The 21,639-nt window shown below is 50.7% G+C and overlaps 1 protein-coding gene across 2 annotated transcripts in view; it reads right to left on the bottom strand.

The window, feature by feature from the left end:
- The window catches only part of DUSP14 (dual specificity phosphatase 14), a 40,811-nt gene that overhangs the window by 16,763 nt on the left and 2,409 nt on the right, over nucleotides 1-21,639 (bottom strand). The window contains exon 1 of one of the 2 annotated variants that reach the window (XM_075014077.1): nucleotides 17,616-17,766. The exons of the other annotated variant lie outside the window; for it this stretch is intronic. The gene's annotated coding sequence lies outside the window, so the exon portion shown is untranslated. Of the gene's footprint in view, nucleotides 1-17,615; nucleotides 17,767-21,639 lie in introns of those variants that run through there. 2 annotated transcript variants of the gene reach the window in all.

Here is a 21,639-nt window from a genome sequence, read left to right as displayed (position 1 = left end):
CATACGTTCCCTAGCTGAGGGACCCCACCCCAAGCAAGCTCCTGCTTGTAACTGCTACTAGGTAGACCCGAACCTGGGACCTCTGGAGTCCTTCTTTCTCTCTGTGAATGGTCTAAGGGCTGAACTACACCCAGGAGGGGTGTGAGTCACATAAGCTCCTCCCTTCTAGCAGAGATGGGCAGTCTTGCATTTCCTCCCATGTGGAGAGGATCCCATGTTTGAAGGCTCCAGGTCCTGCTCAGGTGATTGGTTCACCCTCAGCTCGGTGCTGCGGATTCCTGAGGAAGGACAAACTGACTCTTAGCTCCTGGAGAGCCATTTGTCTCTCTGTATCACTTCCAGCTCAGAAGGGTTGCAGCTTCACAGCTGCTCTGCATCCTGACAAGTGGAGAACAGCCTGGGAGGCTTTCAGCTGGACAATGCTGGTAACCCCTCACGCGGACAGGCCTGTCTTTTCACATCAGCTAACAGGTATGTGGTTTCCTACAGGAGCAAAGTCTTGAAGGAGCAGTGGGAACCTGAGCAGGCAGGGAGAGGCTTGTCAGGCAGGGATAAGACATGCTAAGAAGGCCGCCATGGGACTGCCTGTCTTGCTGTCAGCTCTGTGGTGAGATGGAATTGCTCAGCCACCTCAGAGCTGCTGCTCTGGCACTGGTTGCTTAACCCACAGAGATTATTGGAACTGGCTAAAAGCCCTGGGGGAGACAATCAGCAAAATGCATGCTACCTCTAGTGCCTCTCCTTCCTCTAAGCTGAGGTAAGGGACCTCAGTCAAAGCTTTCAGTTGAGATGCCTGGGGATTTCTGCATATGCACCCACCCAATAGTGAAGCTGGGATTTTTCAGCATGGTCTGGAACTCATAAGCTGGGCCAGAGCCTTGCAAGAAATCAGTTTTTATTTAGGCACTAAAATAAGAGGCCAGATTTTCCTAACACCTGGGCAAGTAGGGTGCCAAATTCTCCATTGCCAGCTCTGGTGACTTTTACTGAAAGTTATGTGAAATCTGGGGATCTGTCTTATGGCCCACTTCCTGAAATCATGTGATGCCAAGAAAAGCCTGTATTTGTTTTCAAAACTACTAAGTTTCTAGGCTTAGGATGCAGAAAAAAATGATTGAAAGTATGACCTGAAACTCGCTAAAAAGGCAAACAGGAAAAGAAGCCAACATACTTTTTTTTTTTCTTTCTTTTAAATTTCATGCTATTTACAGTAATCTAACAGGTCCTACCTCGTGATATTTTTGAATACTTGGAGATGACAAACCTAAAAGCTGGTCTTTTTTGTGGGTGTTGAGCATGGCACTCAGTGGTTGATATTGGGGTTAGAGTCCTCACTAAAAATAAGGTAACATGGTGAACAGGTGACACCTGTGATCACAATAGTATGCTCTGTTTTTGGCATTCTGGAGCCTATATAGTGGCGATGGGAGTGTAGCCTAGCAGGTGGCGTACTTGTCCAGGATGCAGGAGAGCTGAGGGCTATTGCTAGCTCTGACACTGGTCTGTTGGGTAACCTTGGTCAAGACACTTTACCTCTCTGTGCATCAGTTTCTGAATGGAGATGATGATGCTGATCTTGTTTTTAAAGTGCTTTGAGATCCACTGATGAAAAGAGGGACCCATGAGTGAGGTGTTTATTAAATAAAGTACAAAGGGTGTGTCAGACCCTGAGGTATTTTCAGCAAGCTGCTTGTGGTGTAATTGGGGGGAAATAATTAAATCTAGAGGATTGAGCTTCTCTGAGAGAGAGGAAACTAAGTCCGTGGTCCCTTTCTGGAGCATTGGCTGGAGTTTTCATCACGCTTGTGAGCTGAGTGTATGAAATATCCCTGTTAAAGCCAGATCTTTCCCTTCTCCCAGGAGAAGCTAAATTAGTCATTTGAAACATGACAAATATGTATTAATACTGTGGTAAAGAGGAGAGTAAGTATTGCAGGCCTGTAACGGGCTAGTCTGCTTGGGGATCTTCTGAGCCAGGCTAAGCAGCAAATCGCTGCAAAAATCGCTGCTTTTCTTAGATAGTGGTGCTTAAAATGTGCGTCAGTGGGCAGCTTGCCTCGAAAACCTTGCCGAGGCCTGATGTGGCTTGAGTGAAGTCGGTGGTAGTTTCTTCTACGCCTGTGGGAGCTGGGTCAGACACCTACATCTGGGTCTCTCTCTCTTCCTTTCCCCTAGCTATTTACAAAGATATAATTTGAATGGTGTAGTTCAGGGATCAGCAACCCCCAGAGCTGGTGCCAAGCACATGAGCTGATTTTCAGCAGCACACCAGGGAGGAGCTCAGCCCTGCCCCCTCCTCCCCCATGCAGCCGGGAGCTTGCTCAAAGCCATGTCGCCTGTGGATCGACAAAGGTGCCAACCGCCCCCTCAATGGTAAAGCTCTGCATCTTCATTTATGCATTAATGAGGCTGTTGTAAGCAGGACTATTAGTGACTTTAAAAAGTATCACCGTCAAAAGGTCAAATTTCGGCACTCTGCCTTGGAAAGGTTGCTGACCCCAGGTCTAGATGGAATGCTGCTCACCCTGTATTGGTGCAGCAGTAAGGAAAGGATGGTCACCTGCAGACAGTCACGTACTTGGGCAGAAACTTGTGCCCAGACAGTGGCTTTGTAGCCTTTTCTTGGCCCCAATAATGGCTTGCCTACTGTATCCCACCATCCTTCAAGTGAACAATGGTTTGACTGGGTTGGGACACAGCATGACTTATTTTTGGTCACTTTTGCTTCTGAAATGAGTGGTGGGGTTTGAGTGCTGTTGATTCACACAATTACCCCATTTCAATATTCCTGGCTTATTCCCCTGTGCCTTTCTAACTGCATCAACCTTCCCACTAGCTTTCACTCCGCTGCCTTTGGATAGAAGTCTATGCATTGACTGAGCTGTCAGTGACAATACCACCACTCTTCCCGTAAAGAGTGGCAGCTGAGTCAGAGCCCATTTGTGCTGAGACAGAAGCAAGTCAGTCACTGAAACCCAGTGGTAAAAATGAAATGGATTTACAGAAGATGGAGAATTCCTTGGTTGTCCCTCTCGCTTTCTCTCCCTCTCTCTCTTTTTTTTTTTAATCCATGCTGAGAGGTGTATGGTCCCAACCTTGAAGCAAATTCCCAGCTGACAAACACTGTGTATAAGTCAGATGGGAGGATGATTCAGTACAGAATTGGGCCATCTGGTTTTCATTCCTGAAAATCATCCATGGATTCAAACTTTAAGCTTATGGAGCAGAAACCAGTGTTCCCTGTGAGTCACGTTTCCTAGATCTTGAATCATTTTTCTTGCTCTTCTCTGGACTTGCTCCTGTTTGTCCACATCTTTTCCTGAAATGTAGCCCCCAGAGGTGGCCACACACCTCTAGCTGAGGCCTAATCAGTGCAGAGTAGAGTCTGGCTTAAAGCAGTCCTGCTAACACACGCAGAATGATGTTCTTTTTGGGGAGGGTGGGGGTGTCACACTGCAGGCTCATATTTAGCTTGGGGGTCCACTATGACCCCTAGATCCCTTTCTGCAGTGCTAAGTTGTCATTTACCATTTCATAAGTGTGCAGCTGATTGTTCCTTCCCAAGTGGAGTACTTAGTGTTTTGTCCCGATTGAATTTCATCATATGTGCTTCAGACAGTTTGTCTAGATCATTTGAATTTTAATCCTGTCCTCCAAAGAACTCGCAACCCCTCCCAGCTTGGTATCATCCACAAACTTCATTAATGAGCTGTCTGTGCCATTGCCTAATCATTGACAAAGCCATAAAACAGAACCAGACCAGATCCCTCCGCAACCCCACTCATTATGCCCTTCCAGTGTGACTGTGAATCACTGATTATAGTCCGGGAACCGTTTTCCTGCCACTTTTGCACCCACCTACGTTGCATTTCTGAGTTTGTTTATGAGAAGGTCGTGCAAGGTTGTATCAAAAGCTTTAGTAAAGTCAAGATACGCCATGTCTACCACTTCCCTGCCCCTTCCCACGAGGCTTGTTACCCAGCCAAGCAAAGCTCAGGTTGCTTTGACCTGATTTGTTCTTGACAAATCCATGCTGACTCTTACTTATCACCTTATTTGTATCTAGATGTTTGCAAATTGCTTAATTATTTGTTCCATTATCTTGCCGGGTACAGAGGTTAAGCCAATGGTCTGTAATTCCCTGGGTTGTCCTTATTCCCTTTTTATATATTTGTCCTTTTCAAGTCTTATGGAATCTCTCCCATGACTTTTCAAAGATGATTGCTAATGGCTCAGCTACCCTCCCCCGTCATGTCCCTGAGTATTCTGGGATGCCTTTTATCAGGCCTTGGCTCAGTTTGCAGAGGCATAACTGCTTGGAGGGTAGTAAACGAGTCTGTTAGTGGCAAGGAAGAAAAAAGCCGACTCCAGCTCGTTATCTCATAACTTGGCTGTGCAGGGTTAATGGAAGCAAAAAGCAGGCAGGAAGAGGTCTAGCTGTGAGGATGGTGCCGCTCCTTATGGAGCCACTGAGAAGAACAGACGTGCCCTTTGAAAGTAGCCTCTTTGTGATCTGTAACTGGCTATGTGACGCATCCTGAGAGTGGGAGCAAAACCTTCAGGGAAGAGTTACCTAACTGGATTCCTGTTGGTCCTGGTGCTTAATTAGTAGGCCAATGCTGATTTACATAGCTCAAGATAAGGGCCTAGAGCAGCGTTACGCACACGTAGTGCTGTGTTGTACGAGGACACTTGCACCTCTCAGGTGCAGTGGAATGGGTGAGACCTGCTGCCTTGCGACTGTCTCTGAATGAGAAGTCCAGTGACTTAGGCAGGGTATTTCTGTACTGCAGCCACTCTCACCATGCAGGGCGCTGCAGAGCAGGGTTAGCCAGCCCAGGGAGTGAAAACTCCTCCTCTCTAGCCTGCTCTAGTGCCTGCTACAAGTGGAAAATCCTAATGCACACAAGCACTACTCTCACTTCTTGCACTGTGATGGTGTTCTACAGAGCAGTGGGTCATGCTTTGTATCGGGCTGAGCAAACCTTTTGGCCTGATGGCCACACTGGTTATGGAAAGTGTACAGGGGCAGGCTAGGGGAGGCTGTGCCTCCCCAAACGGCTATGTGAGGTCCAGCCCCCACCTCTGTACAGTCACCCAACCCCCCAGAGGCCCTCACCCCCTGTCTAACTTCCACTAGGATCTGCCACCTCCTATCCTACCTCCCGTTCAAATTTCCCTCTATTTTTTCTGTGTGTGGAATAATTCTTGTGCGCACCAAGGCATGCGTGGATGTGCACCACCCATAGAAACAGAGGCTGCTGGCTTTGGGTGCTCTGCTAATCAGCTCAGTAGCACCTGACTCTCTCCTGGGCAGCTGCCTGAGTGTTCAGCTCAGAGGGAACGCTGCCCCTGACTACCCCCAGGAGCCCTTCTCTGCCCCCCCAACCCTGCCACCTGCAGCATCAGTGGTGGGTGACTGTGCTGCCCAGGCACGAGCGGGCTGAGGCCACAGGGCATGTGGGGAGCAGAAGAGGAGGGGCTGGGACTAACCACCCATGCTTGCTGTGCTGCTCAGGAGTTTGGCTGACCCCCCGCCACCTTCCCTGGCAGGCGCTTGGGAGCCCAGATTTAAGGGTCTGATGGGCCAAACATGTTTGCCCCCCTCTGCTTTATTCTGTGTTTATTGACCACTCATCAGGGTTAACCAATGGGATAAGCATGGCGGGGACGTACTGTGGGTGGCGAAAGGCCATGCATAGTGTGTATTACAGACAGCGCTCTGTCCCTCCCCGGCCCGGCCCCTTACTCCCACCCCTGGCAAGGCTCCTGGGGATTCCTTGGGCCTGAGGGCCGCGTGCGGCGGAGGCAGCAGGTCGCCTCCTCTCTCCCACCGTGCAGGCGGCCAGAGGGGGGCCTGCTCTGCCTTGCTGCACCTCCTTTCTCTGCAGGAATTGGGGGGCACGGTGGGGAAGTGGAGCACAGCGAGCTGGGAGGGTGGCGTGGGGCAGCGCAGGCCAGCACTCCCACAGCCCGCGATCCCTGCGTCCGCCACCATCCAGCCCTCGGCCCCAGGAGATCACCCGGTCCATGGGCTGGGTGGGTAGCCACCGTGGGGCCCCCAGGAAGCACAGGGCCTAGGGCGGCTGCCCCAGTTTGCGCTGTGGATGGGCCGGCTCTGTTCTGCAGAACAGGTCGGGGGAGCTTGGAGTCTAGGACTAGACATGATCCGACAAGCAGCGGAAAGTGGGGCAGGAGGCAAGCCAAGCGCTTTTATAAGATCCTTCGGGTCCCCTGTTCAGGCACATGCACGTGGTGCTGGCTTCTCTCCTGCTCCTTCAGCCACCCCAGGTGCCGGGGTGGGGATGAGTTCTGGGGAGGGAGTTTAAGGGAGGCGGGGGCTTCGGAGACCAGGGATTGGGGTTTTTGGCTGGTCACGTTTCCCTCTCTGGGCAGCACCTGACTCTCTCGTGGGCGGCCACCCAAGTGTTCAGCTCAGAGGGAACGCTGCCCCGGACTACCCCCAGCAGCCCTTCTCTGCTCCCCTAACCATGCCACCTGGAGCAATGGTGGTGGGTGACTGTGCTGCCCAGGCACGGGCGGGCTGAGGCTGCAGGGCATGTGGGGGGCCGAAGAGGAGGGGCTGGGACGAACCACCCATGCTTGCTGTGCTGCTCAGGAGTTTGGCTGACCCCCCCTCCCTGGCACATGGGCTGCTTTGGAAATAGCCCTCCCGGCTGCCATAGTTCCAGTCATCTCTTTCCCCTTGAGATAAACTGATCTCTCCCACCGGTACATTGTGTTCCCTGTGTGCAACATCACACCCCTCCTCCCGTTCCGCTTCCAGGCCTACAAAAGCCAGGCTGCTTTTTTCCCCCAGGCGCCAGCCGGATTCTAGCAGCTGTTGACAACCTTTCCCCATGAGGGAGCTCCAGAGGCTGGGGAGAAAAACAGCGGCGGTCGGAGAGAGAGACAGCACAGGCTGGTACTGGAGCACTCAGCTCTGGGTGGGAGCATCCCACAGCAAGAAACAAAAGGATGTTTATCTGAACATAAAGTTTTGAAGCAGAACTGATATTTATGAGCTTCTGGCTTCTGGCCCAGCCTCGGCCTGCAATGTGACAGGCCACTGCCAGCCGCTGTCATGTGAGAGAGCGTCAGGCTGGATTGGGCCAGTGTGCAGCGACCCTCCTAGCCAGTCAATGTGTTGCCCTGGCGGCTGCATCATGAGGGTCCAGAATCTCAGGTGAATCCCTGCAATGATGTCGTGATGCCTGTCTGCCTGAGTCTGCAGGCAGCCTGCAACCCCGCAGAAGCATGAATGTCCCCATGGGGCTTGACTCTGCAACCTAATGAGGGTTATTGAACAAGCAGCATTGTTTCCAGTTGCATTACTTGTCAACATGTACAAAGAGGGAAAGAGGCCAGTTCTGTTCTGAAGCTGCGCAGCTCCTGGCTTCCCTGCCCCCCGCCCCGGAGGACAGATTGGATTGGACGGGGAGATGCTGAGGACACCATTGCTGCTGTGCTTTTCCCAAGCTCATCCCCAAACCCATCACGACTTAATTTTTCCTTAGTGATTGTAAATGACCCTCCGTGTGGCTTTCACTTAGCACTTGCTGGAATATTGTGATGAGGTAGGGTGAGCATTGCTACCTGTATCTACTCTAAAGACTACTTTGTTCCATCATTAATCCCAGTTTCTTTGGCATTCCTGCTCCAGCAGTAAGGCACGACTCAGCAGCGCAAAGAATCTGTTCCCTGTTGTTTGGAGAATGCCATGGTGAGGAGCTGGGTTGTTGTATGCGAAACAGTGTCCTCTGCAGGGTAGAGTCAGAACTGCTGATGTGAGTGTCATAGGCCCTATACTGCACATTGCTAAAGGTTTCTCCTTCAGGTCTAGTTTTGGAGCACCCACAGAGCTCCCTCACTGCTGTACCCCATGCCCATGCTGCTGTGAAGTCCCAAATGTGTCTCACAGGGATAACCACGTAATCGTATTCTTGAAACTGCAATACCCACCTGAGATCAACAGAGCCAGACGTGTGCCACGAAGCCTCTTACTACAGGACAAGCCCAAGAGAGAAACCAACACAACACCACTAGCCATCACCTACAGTCCTCAGCTAAAACCTCTACAGCACATCTTCAGGGATTTACAACCCACCCTGGACAATGATCCCCCACTTTCACAGGCCTTGGGAGGCAGACCAGTCCTTGCCCACAGACAGCCTGCCAACCTGAAGCAAATCCTAACCAGCAACTATACACCGCACCACAGTCACTCTAACTCAGGGACCCGTCCATGCAACAAACCTCATTGCCAGCTCTGCCCACATATCTACACCAGCAAGACCATTACAGGACCTAACCAGATCAGCCACACCATCGTGGGTTCATTCAGCTGCACATCTACCAATATAATTTATGCCATCATGTGCCACTAATGCCCCTCTGCTATATACATCAGACAAACTGGACAGTCTTTACATAAAAGAATAAACGCACACAAATCAGATATCAGAAATGGCAATATACAAAAACCCGTAGGAGAGCACTTCAATCTCCCAGGCCACACAGTAGCAGACTTAAAAGTAGCTATCCTACAGCAAAGAAATTTCAGGACCAGACTCCAAAGAGAAATTTCTGAGCTACAATTCATCTGCAAATTCAACGCCCTCAGCTCAGGCTTAAACAAAGACTGGGAATGGCTGGCTAAATACAAAAGCAGCTTCCCCTCCCTTGGTGTTCAAATCTCCAGATCAACTGCTGGTAGTAAGCCTCACCCTTGCTGACTGAGCTAACCTTGTTATCCCCACCCTTACTCTGGCTTACTTATACCTGGCCCTGCAGATTTCCAAGACCAGCATCTGATGAAGTGAGTCTGTGCTCACAAAAGCTCATGCTCAAAACTTTTCTGTTAGTCTATGAGGTGCCACAGGACCCTTTGTTGCTGTCACGTAATCCTAGGGAGGCTACAGATGTGTTAGGTTATTGAGCAGATATGAATTTGCACTTTTATGCTGACTCCTGTCCAAATGAACCTCCAAATGCCTCTGACTATGCAAATACCTGTCACCACCCTTCTTTATTGGAGGATCTCTCAGGGTTTGACCAGTAAATGAACTGAGTCCTGTGATCCCCCTGCCTTCTCAATTTCACAGGGCTTGAAGGACTGGGGCTTCTGCCATTGGAATGCAACCACCTCTGGGGCAACGGTGAGACAAGCCCTGTCAACCCTATGCGGCAGATCAGGACAGGAAGTGAGCAATCCCAGCCAGAACTGGTAGAAGGGCAAGGCAGGCGGAGGGGATGTTATCTGGGCAGAAGGCAGTGCCGAAGTCAGAGCACTAACAGACGGCTTTGAAACTTCATTGTCTTAGGACACCTGGCCTCCCCCCGGCAGCAGTGGCTTTAAGGAATGAGGCCACCTTCCCAGCAAGAGGGGGTGTGTCTGGAGAAAGAGGCAGTGGCGCTAGTTTGAAGCAGTTATTTTTAAATAGAGATTATGCCTGGCTACTGATGTGCTGAGCAAAGCAAGGGGCGGGGGGGCCCTTCTCACCCATCACCAGCTCTGGGGTGCTCTGCAGCTCTTCCCCTGCCCGCTTCAGGCTCCAAAAACTCCTGCCTGTGTGGACAGTTGCTCAGACCTCCCGGGGCCCAAATTCCTCGGGCCGTCCTGGCTAGAAATTCCTGGCCTCGTGAGGGACCGTTTAAAAGAAAACCGCAAAAGCCCCACTCCCCAGAGGAAGAGACAGGCAGGCCCTAGGGTCACCATATTTGACCTTTCAAAAGAAGAGGGCGCCCTGAGAGGGAGCGTATCTGTATCAGCAGCTACCTGCTCACCTTGTATTAATGCAGTGCTCAGCAGCCTGTATCGCCGTGGGGCACTCATCAGCACTCATTAACATCCCACCGCACATACGCCCCTGCCCCCAGAACCAGGCACCCCTACAACCCCCGCTCCAGCCCAACCCCTTCCTTTCCCCCAGAGCCAGGCACCCTGCCCCCCCCTCCGCTCGAACTCAGTGCCGGCCACTTACCAGAGCTGCTGCCACACGCTTCTCCCACCAAGCGCTGGGGCGCATGCGCAGAGCAGTGGACGGACACCACTCCTGGCACGCGGCTGTGAGGCACACCAAGTGCTGCTCTGTGGCACACCAGTGTGTCACGGCACACCATTTATGGAGCATTGTATTAATATACTGTATCTACCAGAACACATGCATACAAGGTGAGTTGGTAGAGACTGATACAGATATACTCCCTCTCAGGGGGTGCCCTCTTTTTTCATATGGTAACCCTTCAGGCAGTGAAGACGAAGGCATGGACTGTTTGCAAAAGGAGAGGAAAGAACGACTTGTTGAGCGCTCTGCCTCTTCATAGCGCAGCGTTTGCTGAAAAGAAATTCCAGGTCATCCAACCTCCTCATCTGCCTTTTGGCTTGAGCCAGTGAAAGTGTGGGGATGGAGGGAACGAGGCGCTGCTCATGCTGAACCTGTGGGGAGCGCTTGGCAGCCAAGTCAAGCCAGCATGATGATGATTTTCAGGAGAAGAAAAAAAATACTGACTTGCTGAGAATGGCTCTAACAGTGACTCTTGGGGTTGGAACTCGGGTGTGTTCTGCACGCAGAACTCACTGGGCAGCTGTCCCTGGCTGTACTTTTAGTGTAGTGATGCTTATCGGCTGGCTTGGAATTGGCACATGACCATCTGAATTGTGTTTCTAGTTTTGCTTCTGAGCTGCAGGAGACCGAGTGCTGCAAGCCAGAGATTTCTTTGTTATTTTTAAGTGTTGCCACCACAGCTGCCTGACTGTCTGCCTTCGTGTTTCTGAATTTCAGGGTTCTTTTGAAAGCTGTAAGTTGAGCGTGCCTGGTAGCTGGATGGGGGGGAACAGGCCAGGACCAATTTTATTTGCAAAACCAGTTCTCTGCGGAAATGAAACTAGGAGGAGGCACTCACCTGGCACAGGTGGCTTTGGTTTTGGGGCCTACTGGGACTCAGGATCTGGGGACTATCCATGCTGGTGAATCACTGCATTTGGATGACTCTTCTGGAGTTAACACATCCGTGCAATGCAGGCCTGCCAAAGGGGGCAGTAGCCTCTGATCTCGGTCTTTCAAAAGAGCCTGGAGTTCCAGCCCCCGACACCCTCAAAATAGCAGCAGCAGTGGATAGAGCTCCCAGCCCCTTTGAATTGCTGCAGCAGCTAAGCAGGCTGACTGTTCTAGGCCACACCCCTTCTTCCATTAGCCCCGCCCCTTCCAGGGCACAGCACCAGGCTCCCCTCCCGCCTTTGCCCAGGGGCCCTTGCACCTCTCGGTGACAAAGGTGCAACAACTAGGGTGCAGGTCTCTCCCTCTCAGCTAGTCACTGTCCCGTTCAAATTAGGTGCAGGTCTACTATCTCTTTACATTCATGGATGTTTGATGTGTTCAGCATTCCCAGTAAGCTGAGCGCTTGGGCGACCGCCCAGGAGAGATTTAAAGGCCACCTAGCCAGCAGCCTGTGTTTCCAGTAGGGGTGCACATCCACACGTGCCTTGGTGCACATAACAAAATTTATTCTGCACATGGATGGGGAGAACCTAGAGGGAACATTGGGTGTGTTACTTGCTGCTGCTGCACCAGTACTTGTTCACACAACGGCAAAGCTCAAGCACATACACAGGGACGGGGAAGAGACTCCATTTCACCCCACGGGGCTGTGTCTTAGAACATTCAAACCAAACGAAACCCACTGCCACCTCTTGGAAGTTTAAAATAACCCCCAGGTTCAGCCGCTGATGTTGTGAATGGCCGCTCAGACCAATACAGAAGCGGCCAGGGTGATGAGCAGACCTTTTGGCCTGTGTGAATATTTCTGGTTATTGTTTCATGGCGGGTGGGGGCCGGGGAAGGCTGGAGGTGAGGAGAAGAAACTCTGTTAGCACAGTCCCAAAATAGAGATCACAAATGCTGTGCATGTGGCAAAGAAACTGCAGCTCTGCTCTCAGGCAGGAGAATGGCACTTGGGCTCCCTCCACCACTGCAGGTGAAACACCTGGTTTGAGCTGCATCTCATTCCTGACTTGCACGGATGGACACTTATGGGCCAAATTCTCTCTTGCTGCTCACAGGGCCAGTTTGCTCCAGGAGGGAATTTGTCTCCATGGAAGGACCCTGGCCTAAAAGGAGCTGTACAGGTGGCACCTTCCAAAACCAGGATTCTCTGTTTCAGAAGGACCATGGATGTTCCTGGGCCAGATAGCCCCAGGCTGGGAGGCTCTTAGACTGAGAGCCAGTGGCTGGGAGTCCTGCCAGTCAGGAGCCCAGCAGCCATGGGGCTGGTGGCCCTGCGCAGGCAAACTTGATGGGGCTTGTATCCCTGTGGCTGGAGCCATGTTGGCAGACTGGCCAGGGCTGAAGTCTGAAGCCAGTGTTTCTGGGGGTGAAGCTGGCACTCCTGGGAGTGGTACCAAGTCTGGCCCTTGGGGCTGGAGCTGGCAGTCAGGTGCAGGGGCCAGGCCATAGGTAAGGGGGCCACCAGGGCTGGAGGTGGGGAAGCCAGAGGTAGGAGGCCAGTGGGACAAAGGGGAGCTGGCAGCAGAGAGGGGCAGCAGGCTGGGGAGGCGGGGGAACCTCCCTTTATGTGGCAAACTCCCTCATTCGGGACCAGTCAGGTGCCGGACAAGGGAGGTGCAGCCTGTGCCACTGGGACAGACCATCGGGCTGGTAGTGGACAGATGTGATCTAGTGGTGCAGGTGAATGTTGAGGAATCTGTTCTCTGCTGGGACAGTTGATGTAATAATGACTAGGGAAGATGGTGTAGGCCTGGATTGACCTAAGGGAGCTCGGCGGACCATGTGTTTTCAGTGCATGTCCTGCGTTGCCCCCACAGCCACCTCATTATTGGTAAACTGGACATGCAACGAGATAACAGAGGACACCCGTCCAGATTCTGGCCTTGCAGAATGAAAGGAACTAATTTGCTGTCCCATCAGAACAGATTATCACCCCTTCCCAACCTCCTCACTGCCACAAGCCCATCAGTGATGATCAGTCCTGCCTGCCACCGCCACATCCTGACACCGAGTCAGGGAAATAGCCAAACTCTGAGGGACTTTTGAGCTGTGTCTACACTAGCTCAAAACGTCTAAATAGCCATGCAAATGGCCATTTCAAAGTTTACTAATGAAGCGCTGAAATACATATTCAGCGCCTCATTAGCATGTGGGCGGCCGCGGCACTTCGAAATTGAAGTAGCTCGCCATCGTGCGGCTCGTCCAGATGGCGCTCCTTTACGAAGGACTCCGGCTGCCTCGAAGTCCCCTTATTCCTATGAGCAGATAGGAATAAGGAGACTTCGAAGTAGCTGGGGTCCTTTAGAAAAGGAGCCCCGTATGGATGAGCCGCGTCAATTTCCAAGTGCCGCGGCCACCCGCATGCTAATGAGGTGCTGAATATGTATTTCAGCACTTCATTAGTAAACTTCGAAATAGCCATTTGCATGGGCATTTTGAAGTTTTGGGCCAGTGTAGACACAGCCTTGGAGTCAGAACTGTGCCAACCCCTCACAGAAGTGACCCCTGACCATTTACCTCTAAGGTTGCAGGTGTGAGGTCAGCTGGGATGGCCCCACACTTGGCTCTGGGTCATGTCACTTTCAGATGAGCCCCCCCAAAAAGCAAAGTGAACAGCCCCGTGAGAACCAGAAATTGATTGTGCTGAGGCCTGGCAGGTGCTGTCTCTGGTGTTAGTAAAAGACCCTCCCCTGCTACACTGGAGGAGGCTGAAACCAGGTGCCTTGTATGTACATAGTCGGGACAAGTTCCAAATTGGTTATAGTGGTGTAACTGTGGAATAACTCCATTCCCTTTAGCTTACTGGAAGTGTAGTCCTATTCCAGGTCACTGGAGTAAGTGAACAGAATGGGGCTCGGGTTCAAAGGAAAGATTGTGTGGCTAAGTATGTGGAGCAGAACAGTTGCACAGTCAGTCTCTGTAGGATGAAGGAGAGGGCCAACAGTTCCCCATCTCCAGATGCTGCAAACACTTGTATTTTCATAGTGGGCTCCACTTCTGATTCCATGGGGTGGCAGAAGGTGGTGGTGGAAGGGCAAAGGAGCTGTGGGGCTGGTGGGCTGGTAAGGGATAACAGGGATTCCCTCATGTGAATTCTGTATCAAGAACTCACAAAGCAACTTTCAGAAAGCAGCAACGAAGGGTCCTGTGGCACCTTATAGACTAACAGAAAAGTTTTGAGCATGAGCTCTCGTGAGCACAGACTTACTTCATCAGGTGCATCTGATGAAGTGAGTCTGTGCTCACGAGAGCTCATGCTCAAAACTTTTCTGTTAGTCTATAAGGTGCCACAGGACCCTTTGTTGCTGTTACAGATCCAGACTAAGGTGGCTACCCCTCCGATACTTTCAGAAAGCAGTTTGGTATGCAAATTTCTAGATTGGCTGGGGGCGGGGGTGAGGGATGGGAAGTCTTCCTGAGGATCAGCAATGGCCTAGCTGTTGTTAGAAGGGAGGGCACACCCAGAGAGCTCAGATTCCCACCCCAGGGGGCCAGGGGGAAGGTTAGAACTTGATGGTATGAAGAAAGGCATCAGCCATTTAGCCCCAAAATGCCAGATTCTCAAGGATGTTCCACGAAGGTGGTGGTATACCAAAGAGCAATGTAAATGTACAGTTGCAATGGGTTTGCTCTTGTTCCTCATGCTGACCCCTGTATCCATTCCCTTCAGTGTGGGTGCTCCAGATTTACACGAATGTGTGCAGAATTTGCCCCACCCTGTCTCCCTTGGGCTAGATTGTGCAACCATAGCTGGAGAGGCACTTACTCACTCACACTTATTAGTTGGAGGGATTCTATTTGCATGCGTAAGGGCTCCATGGTTGGCCCCTTGGAATTACAGGGGTAGGCAGCTGGGTGGAAATGGCCAGGGGCCTGGACCAAATGTGGGTCCTATCTGTTTATAAAAGAGCTGGATTAGGCTGCGTGTGCATTGCTCCCTGTTTTGGATATTTGGATGGCCCCTATTGCCAAGGTACCTGAACACGTTGCAATCATTAATGCCTTCATCCTCGCAATCTCCCCATTTTACAGGTGGGGAACTGAGGCACAGGGAGGCTCTGGGCAAACTGCATCCCCAGGTAGCAAAGAGAGAGAGAGAGAGAGAGAGAAATCTGGCTGTGGCAACCCACTTAGCTGGGAGTCCCAGCCTGCTCTTTGTAGTAGGCTGTAATTTCCTTTTCAAAGGTGCCTCGTAAAACTTTGTGTTTTAAGTGCCCATGTGCTCACTGTGCTGCGCTGGCAAACCCAAGGGAACGTGAAAGAGATGCTCAACTTGAAATCTCCGTTTGGTTGTTTGATACAATGGCACTTGCATTAGATCAATACCTACAGGGGACTTTGAAGCCCTGGCAGGCCATGAACATGGGCACCTACTTTAAGGAATTCTGGTTAATAGAGAAGCACAGGTGGGGGTCAGTGCCCCCCCCAGAACAAAGTTCAGCCCCTGCCACCTCAACTTCAGCACCAGCTCCTGTTCAGCCACTACCTCTACCTTGCTGGTGGAGACAGCGTGGAGCCACTAGAAGATGGCAAAGGAGGGGAACTTGCTGAGCAAGTCAGGGAGCCGCTCTGGGCATTGGACACTGGGCAGGAGAGCAGAGGAGCAAAGACGGATGCAGGGCGGGCACTGAGCAGGCGTAATTGCTCTGTAATTCACAAACTCCAGCCATGACGCCGCTTTTCCATGCTACCACCCAGTGTCCACTGCCCAGAGCTTCTGCTGTGAGTTATGCTGGTTATTTGAGAGTGCTGGTTACTCAAATGCCAGATAGAAGAGTTTACTGTATATCCTACAGTTCAGGCAGTGTAAAACAGTGGCAGGCTGGCAGAAACTGGCCGCTTAGTTCTGCCAGTGGTGGGGCAGGGGAGTCGGGAGAAGGCAGATCCCCATCCAGTCCTAGTGGATCCAACAGGAATTTCTCCAGAGTTAAGAGTGAGTAAGGTTACCAAGGTTTGGTCCCATGGTATTGGTTTGCTGTCCACTAGCCACTAACTGTAGGAGGATCTCAATGACATTCATCATGGTGACTCTAACACCACCCAAATTCCCACACCTTCTGCCCTGCAGGGAAGCTACAAAAGACTCCATGGATTTAGGTACAGCCTCAGCTACTTCACAGCATGTCCGAAGGACTTTCTTTCCCCTCCCCCGAATCCCTCACTGTGTTGGCACGACTGCTCAGGCTGGGCAGATGATTAGTTCCAAAACAACCAATCTAGCAAGGGGAGTGGAAGTTGGGGATGCTCAGCACATCTCAGGTAAAACTCCCATCAACTTCCAAGGCACAAGAGCAGCCCCACAGAGAGAAGAAGTGCCCCATTCTTCATGGTGTTATTTCAGATGCACAAGGTATTAGCTACAGCAATAGGACAGGGAGCCTTTTGCCCTCACAGAAAGAGGCAGAGGGTTGGCTTAACATTTCTTCATCTTTAATCATAATAAATGCAGCATCAAACATCTATCTACAGTCCCCCTCTTATCCGAGCCTAGGCTCTGGAAGAGGCTTACACTTGCCATGGGGAAAAAAATACCCCACTAAAAGTTTCAAGGAGTTTTCTACAGGTGACTTCAAATAGCATCTGCAAGCTGCAAACCAAACCGTGCATCTACCTGGGCTCAGAACAAGGAAAGGTGTTTGGCAATATATGAGAAACTAACACAACATTAGGATCAGTGTAAGAACAAACAAGTTCAGGACAGGTATAGTCTATTGAAATACCTCTATAGTTATGGATACTTTTTAAGATTCAGCTTCCTTACTCAAGGGCAGCAAGAATGGTTGAGGTTTACAGTTAAACTAATACTCCTGGGTTGGACATTTTGCTGGTCAGTTTCATTAAGAACTTCCCTATAAGTGTCAGGTGGGTTTAAGGAGGAAAAATATATAAGCAGCAGGCATTTTTAAAAAAAAAAAAATCATTTGCGACCTCGCTTCCCTCGTGGCTGCTTGTCTCCCACACCTCTGGGATTAACACTGGCAGCACAGCATAATTCCCCTCCCGCATTTCCAGTTCCTCCTTTCTCTCTAATCCTTCCCAGCCACCTCCTCCAGCAAGTTATACCTTTGGCAACCCCCTGGCAGCCCAGAGATGCAATTCCTCTAGCAACTGCACACACAGTTGATCACATTCGGCTCCTGTCTTCCCGGAGGTGGGATCAGCCATGCCTCCTCGACATCACTGGAGATGGCCAGGCATGTGCAAACTCAGAGCAAGAATACGATGGCAGAGGGGGGAGGCTGATCTTTGTGTATTTCCCTAGAGGCCCCCTGGACCATATGCCAGGGTGGAGGTGGCTGTGTTCAGGTTTCCGAATTGACTGGCTTTTATTAATGGATTAAACTCAGATGATCAGTAGTTATCTAGGATTCATCTCCAGTCCCCACACCTTTCCTGCATCCCCTCTCCCTGCTGCTGTCTGTCTTCGCAGCACCAGGGCTGAATATTTGTTTGCTGATGCATTTAAATATTTATAACTGATTTTTTAGGGTGTCAAACAGCTCAATTTTCCCTCTTGCACCTAGATAATACCCTCCAGATCACTTAGCTTCTGTCAGAGTTCATCTCTGGAGCCTAAAGCCTCCCACTGTTTTGGGGTTTCTCTCTTACCGTGGAGCTGGGGGACGTGAATCTACAGGATCCCGTCAGATGCTTCCTCTGCAGACGAGCAGCTGTGGTCCAGGCTGTCCCAGGGCAGGCTAATGAATGGGTGGCACTTTTCCCTCCCTGGGAATGTCTTCCCTGAGCTGCTGACATCTGATCTCCCCGGCTCTCCGCCTGTGACAGCCTCTCCTGCTTTCCCCTCCCCTGTGTGTCAGCAGCTCTGTGTGTGTGCTAGTTACCAAGATACAGTTCTGTGGGCTCAGCTCCAAGGCGGAGTGAGGCAGATTCAGCCTGTTAAAGAGGTAGCCCTTCTTTCTGGGCAGCAAACAGCTGAAGGGTTGGGATACAGGCCTATCTTCTCTGGGGTCCCTGCGCAGTGACTGGCCCCTAAATGCAGCTCTGGAGAGGCCCTCTTACACTCCTGTTTGGATCAGCTTTGCACCTAATACCTAGGTTTATTAGCCTTAATAGTCTGTCAACCTCAGCCTGCCGCTGTTCACGATTTCTCTCTCTCTCTCTCACACACACACACACACACACACACACACACACACACACACACACACACACACACTGTTCATGATTTCTCTCTCTCACACACACATTCACACACACACACACACACACACACACACACACACACACACAGAAATAGTATGTGGCTCTTCTGTGGCTCTTTCACAGGCATGAGCCGCTTAAATCACCTCCACCTCGCCCCCCCATCAGGCATTGTCTCCCTATCCCCAGCATGCAGAGAGGGGAAACGAGGCACAGGCCAACCATAGAGCTGGTGGTCAAGTAAGAGAATCACATTTCTTGAGATTTGGGCCTCTGGTTTAACCTCTGAACACGTTTCTCATTCATCTGACCCATGCTTGCACTTTCCCTTAAAGGGACCAGCGTGTGTAACCTCTCCAGGCCTGGTGATGGTATTTTTGTCTGTGTGTACTAGACACCAGAGACAAGAGTTCAGGTAGAACAAGAAGACAGAGAGCACAATCGCTCCACTGCAGAGAGAGACAGCTGGCAAGGGGCCCTCTTTCTTTCTTCCATCCACGTGCAGAATGAATTTTATGTGCACTGAGGTGTGAGTGTGGATGTGTACCACCTGTAGAAACACATGCTGCTGTCTGTGGCTGCTGTGGGCATTCCTCCAATCAGCATTTGACTCTCTCCTGCATGGCCACCCAAGCACTCAGCTTACAGGGAACACTGTGCAGCAGCTGTCATCTTTGGTCGCAGTCTCCTGGACTGAGAGTCAGGTGGAAAAGGTCCTGATCTCAGCCCCAGCCCACACAAGGCACTGAACCTCTCAGGACCTCAGTGCCTGATCCCCCAAATGGGGCTGATGTCCCCCTATCTCCCAGGGATGGCAGGGAGGTACTCGGACCCTGCCAAGATGGGAGCTGTGGAAGTCCGTCTGAGGAGTGGCTAGAAGACAGGCGAAGCAGGAAATGTGTGTTTCTAAAACCAAAATGGAGTCCAGATTGAGCTCAGGTCGTGAGGGCCAACATAAGAGGGGCTGGTGTGGTCCCTAGGGCATGGGTCTCCCCTGGGAAAGCAGGTGCCTGGAATATGCATCAGAGGCTGAGGTACACGCGGTTTAGCTGCGGCCTCCAAAGCATGAAGGTGTTGGCCTGTTGAGTTCAGTTCCTGAGCTCTTGTCCCCCTCAGACCAAAATAGCAAAAATTTTAATAACTTCTCTTTAATTCTCCATCCTGTAGTTTTTATTTCCCTTCGGTAGGTTTCATGACTCAGCAGCACAGATGGATTCATCCCTCATAGCCTTCAGCACCAAATCTGTTTATTGCGCTGGAGGCTGTTTTTTTTTTTTTCCTTCCTCCCTCAGAGCCTATTTCTCTTCGAGCAACCAGAACTCTTCCTTACAACCCCCCTCTCCCACGAAAAATGGCATCATCCACAGTGTGGAGGTGGAAGAGGAGCAAAAATAGAGACATTAATTTTAAAATGGGGAGAAGTGCGGGTTTAAAAATTAAAGGGCAAAAGGCCAAAAAGAACAAAAAAAAGTGAATTTAAGAATTCTTTAAAACTGAGGGGCTGATTTACTCCTCTGCTCCCCCAGATTTATGCTGACTTAATTATTGACTTCAGTGGAGTTGCACCAGCTTAAAGTCAAAGGAAAAGGGTGGAGTGAATCATAGAACCCTAGGTCTGGAAGAAACCTCGTGAGGTCATCTAGTCCAGCCTCCTGCCCAAAGCAGGATCAACCTGAACTAAATCAGCCCAGTCAGGGCTTTGTCAAGCTGGGACTTAAAAACCTCTAGGGATGGAGAATCCACCACCTCTGTAGGTAACACATTCCAGTGCTTCACCACCCTCCTGGGGAAATGGTTTTTCCTAACCTCCAACTCGAGATCATCACTCCTCATTCTGTCATCGGTCACCACAGAAAACAGCCTTTCTCCATCCTCTATGTAATCCCCCTTCAGATAGTTGAAGGTTGCTATCAAATCCCGTCCCCACGCCCCCCCCCGCACACTTTTCTCTTATGTAGACTAAATAAGCCCAAATCCCTCAGCTTCTCCTCATAAATCAGGAGCTCTGACCCCCAATCACTTTTGTTGCCCTCTATTGGATCCTCTCCAATGTGCCCACCTCCTTTTTGTCATAGGAGCCCAGAACTGGACACAATATGCCAGATGTGGCCTCACCAGTGTTGAATAAAGGGGAATAATCACTTCTTTAGGTCTGCTGGCAGTGCTCCTACTAACAAAGCTAATATGCCATTAACCTTCTTAGCTACAAGGACACATTGTTGACTCATGTCCAGCTTCTCCTGCACTGTAATGCCCACGTCCTTTTCTGCAGAACTACTGCTTAGCCAGTCAGTCCCCAACCTGTAGCTCTGTTTGGGCTTCTGTGTCCTCAGGGCATGACTGCATTTGTCCTTGTTCAACCTCATCAGATTTCTCTCGGCCCAATCCCCCAATCAGGCCCTTCTTGCAGAATTGATCTTCGCGTTTACCCATTTTCCAAAGAACTGGTGGGGTGGGTGAATGTAGGGCCCAGATGCTCACCCACTCTTAAGAATTCTCACTGCCCGCATGCACACAGGTATGAAGTCACACTGTGTATTAAATCTTTGGTTGCACACCAGCTGTACCAGATCGATCGGATAAGAAGGGTGGAGAGGGGACAAATCTTCCTTCGAAGGATCAAATGGTTCCTTTTCCCTCTGAGCAATGGGAGGTTTCCTGGATCTGAAAATCTTACAACTTGGCCACTACTCTTTAAGACAAGCTCCTTAGGGCACGGGCTGTGTGTTTGCACAGTGCCTAGCACAGTCAGGTCCTGGCATTAACTGGGGATGTTTAAGATACTATAATACAAATCGTTATTATTAATACAAATATCGATCTTTCTAACAGCCTGGCTGGATAATGGGAGTGGAGAACACTAATTTGTGGCCTGTTAGGCTCATAATCGACTAGGAAGTAGTAACGTAAAATGTGAAAGGCCTCTACATTTCATGCCCAATAATCTGACCCAGAATGTTTGGTAAATGATAAATAGCTAGATGGGCAGACATGGCAGAGTGCCTGGAATTTTCGCTGGACAGTTGTTGTCATTTAAATGCCCACACAATAGTACATAGCAGTATAAATATTAACACATCTTGTGCTTGCTGAAATCCGTGTGCCTGCTGAGAGCCTCTAGCCTTTTTAGTGTGCCTTTGAGAAGTCCAATGTACCAAAGAGGACCTCTAGAGTTCATCCAAGTGGGGATACAGCTAACGGGGCCCTGGAGTTAAAAGGAAGCGTCCAAAGCCCTCTTTGCATGAGAGGGCACTCCCATGTATGCGCACCCCCATGCTCATAACAACAGCCGATGGCTGAATACAGGATGTGAGGGTGCAAGAGGACGGGTCTAGTGAGGTGCTGACAGAAGGTGGAGCGTTGCTACAATGGTCTCTTTCTCCTCAGCCCTTGTTAGCCACAATCAAAACTGACCCAGAGCCAGAGAAGTGGAAAGTACAGGTCTGGAACGTGAAAGCGTCAGAGGCACTCG

This window comes from Carettochelys insculpta, chromosome 19, assembly GCF_033958435.1.
Source record: "Carettochelys insculpta isolate YL-2023 chromosome 19, ASM3395843v1, whole genome shotgun sequence".
Taxonomy (NCBI): Eukaryota; Metazoa; Chordata; order Testudines; family Carettochelyidae; genus Carettochelys; species Carettochelys insculpta.
The sequence above is the reverse complement of the archived record's forward strand: the minus strand, read 5'-3'. Positions and strand labels throughout refer to the sequence as shown.